This window comes from Alnus glutinosa, chromosome 3 (genome assembly GCF_958979055.1).
Source record: "Alnus glutinosa chromosome 3, dhAlnGlut1.1, whole genome shotgun sequence".
Taxonomy (NCBI): Eukaryota; Viridiplantae; Streptophyta; class Magnoliopsida; order Fagales; family Betulaceae; genus Alnus; species Alnus glutinosa.
Window position 1 is genome coordinate 8,530,370 of NC_084888.1, and position 3,402 is coordinate 8,533,771.

At 32.9% G+C, this 3,402-nt stretch overlaps 1 long non-coding RNA gene across 1 annotated transcript; it reads left to right on the forward strand.

Annotated features, from left to right (window-relative positions):
* The first annotated feature begins 211 nt into the window (after positions 1-211).
* On the forward strand, positions 212-2,559 carry LOC133864355 (uncharacterized). The gene is made up of 2 exons (XR_009899487.1): positions 212-576; positions 2,004-2,559. It is a non-coding gene; the product is annotated as an uncharacterized LOC133864355 (long non-coding RNA).
* The last annotated feature ends 843 nt before the right edge of the window (positions 2,560-3,402 follow it).

Sequence of the window (3,402 nt, forward strand, 5' to 3'; positions counted from 1 at the left end):
CATCAGGGTCATCTGGCAAATCCAACGGTGGATATATACTTATCAGTTTAACCTATATATATATTGTTCACAGAGAGATGAGTGCATGGGGCCGTGGTCATTTCTGGAAGTGAGAACCCAGCTGGTAGGGTAGAGCCTGCACCAATCTTTTGTCTTTTTTAATATTGCCTTTGCTCTCTTTTTTACTCTTCTTATAACACTCCCCATCCCATTTCATTCTCATTCATTATCACCACCACCAATCCTCCATCTCTCTCTCTCTCTCTCTCTCTCTCTCACCCCCCTTAAAGCTAGGCGATACTCTTGGGGGATAAGAGATCACTAGAGATACACGAGCGATACACAAGATATATTCCTCAGAGAGTTCATGAAGCTAGATGGGGAAGCTTTTCTTTTGAGGGGAATGTTGTCTGGCTCGAGGACACTTTATTTGATCCATTTTTTTTGTTATCGATCCAATATATACTACCAATTGAGGATGATATTTTGGTCATGTTTCAGTGTCGTCGGACCAGGCTTCATTCCCCCCAATTTTATGCTTCCATGGAGTTATGCCATCATGGTCTACATGCAAAGGTCTGGTTAATTTCTTCCCTTTTTCTTTTTTAGAATTTTCCCTGTTTTTTAAGTAATTTTTTGGGAATTATTGGCAGTAGTTAATCATGGGTTTTTATTTCCAGAGCAATTTAAGGATTTTAGTTATTTGCAGATTGGTGTAATGATGGAGTTTTTTGACTATCTATTATTGTTGCTCCATCGTAATGGATAAAAGTTTCATCATTACTCCCTTTTATTTTCTTTCTCTGATCACGTTATGATGGTGTTCTTGTCAGTCTAAACCTTTTTCTGGTTCATTATTAGACAGATCTTACTCATGATGGCTTTCAGTATCTGATCTGTCTGTTTCTGCCATTTTTCAGATCTGGCTTTGAACTTGTGAACATTCCCCTCTTTTTCACGTTCTTTTTCTTTTCTTCTCCACGCTCTCTCTCCTAGGGTTCCATGGTTTTAATTTTGGCACTAATCTCAAAGTAAATATGTCCTTAAAAGCATAAGTCATTATTATGTTAAGCTAAGCAAGCAAAGCTAGTGATACCATTTCTGTCAATGTTCAAAATGTCGACTTTTTTATTTATTAAAAGAACAATGATAAGAGATTAGGCATCCTATGATATTTATGAGTAATATTTCAGATTTATCTTTAACATTATTTGTTTGTGGCAGTGAATAAATAATTATTGAAAGCTTTGTGTTCTCCGCCCCCTCTGATTTTATGCTCGTGCTATATATATATATTGATTCTGAACGAGCTTTGACCTTGACAAATTGGAACTGGACATGAGTAACAAATTCAGCTGTATCATTTTACCTATTTTGTTAAAGATCTTTGACCTTTACAATGGGCTTTGAATTCGTAATTAAAGATAATCAAAAAAGAAAGAAGGAAAGTAATTTTACCTATTTTGTTACTATAAGAACTATTGTCTGCCTTTCACATCTCCCTTTCTTTGTAAGTGTATCATTTCATATAGATATCAGCACAAGACAAAAGTAACTTTTGTGAAGTCTATGCGTGTATCTATGTATCTGTGTGTGTGTGTGTGTGAGAGAGAGAGAGAGTTTGGATGTGAGCGTCTCTGTTGGTGGCACTGGGTTCTTATAAGGAAACCCACTTGCCTCTGCCACATTTTTCTTGATTTCAAACCCTTATTCATCAATGAGTAACTGTTAAAAACCTGGTCATTCTTGATTGTAATATAATGCAAAACCTTGGTTATTCTTGATTGTTTTATGGAAATGTTACATGTAATTTTCAAGTTTTTACATTTTTAAGTGTTTATCTTTTGAAGTGGTAGTTAAAATTACTATTAATAAATTAATTAATCGTGATTTTCACTGCATATCAAAGAGGAAACACTTGCAAATGCATGCATTATTTCTCTTTATAAAATACTACCCCCTCCCCGCCTCCCGATGTTGTCTCTTTGATTTAGGGTTTTCAGATAAGAAGTCTCTGAGTTTTAGCACCAAAGGATGAGCTGACTTCCTTCTTCATTAATTCTGGAAGTAAAAGGCTAGACATGAAGGAGCATATATTATGCAAGTGTAACACATGCCTAACAAGCTAGTCATGACTATTCAGGTTGAAAAAGTAGTAAGCATTTACATATATTTTTGTGCTTGTGTTTGTGTCGTACATTTTAAGAATCAATGATCAAATCCGACAGAAAAATCAGTTCTGGATTTTAGTGTTTGGATCGTCGTTCTTTACTTGCATTTCCTTTAATCCCGCTGGTCTCATTGCTCATTGGAGCTCATGTGTGGAAGAGACGTTCACAAGGAGAAAATAGTTGATTAGAAAGATTGGCAAAAGCGCTACATATCTACGCCTCTAGGGCATAGGGTAATTAACACGTATCATCACCTTCTCTCTCTCTCTCTCTCACACACACACAGGCACCTGTGCTCCATCGATCCTTCACGTAACCATGTATAAAGGGTATGTTTGATGCGGCATAAATGTGATGATATAAAGGTGACAAGTATTTTTGTGTTTTATATTTATTTTATGTTTTTTGAAATGTATTTTATATTTTCATTCTGAGAATGAAAAACAATACTTTTAACAAATATAGCCAAAAAAATGATTTTTTATTAACCATATGTTTCTTTTTTCTTGGTGCATTTTGATTTTCCAAACGCAGGGTAAAGAAAGTCCATATATTAATTCTTATCGCTAAAAAAAACTGCACTAATGACAAAATTTGTATTGTGGAGTTTTTGTTGGAGTAGTAGTAAAAAGTTATTGATGTGATATAAAGTATAAAAAAGTTTGAAATTGTTTTATAAGAAAAGTGACAAAGTTTGTTTTGTAGTGGGTTTTTTTTTATTTGAATAGTAATAAAAAATTATTGATGTGATATAAAAAAGTGAAAAAAAAAAAAAAGAAAAAAAAAAGATTAAAATGTTTTGAATTTGACTTTTTTGAGAAAAGTAAGAAAAAAAAATAGAGAGGAGATGAGATGTTGCCAAACACCCCAAGTCATTAGTGCAGTTTTCTTTAGCGTCATTTTTTTTTTTTAAAAAAAAAAAAAAAAAAAAAAAAAGGAAAAAAAGACGCTAACATAGATTTTTTACGTTGTTTGTTGAAAATGTAGCATTGTTTTAGGATGTGTTTAGCAATGCAATTTCGTAGACAATAAATATGATTTTTAACCAAATCGGAGAATATAAATCGTTTGAACAATTTTTAAAAACACAGAAAATCTGTTTTTTCAAATCGCAGGCAAGATGATGCTTTTTTGAAAACGCAAAATTTTAAAAATTAAATTACGATTTTGCCAAAACGCTTAACTATGTTTTTTAAAAATTATTTTTTCAAATTACAAATTTTAAAATCGT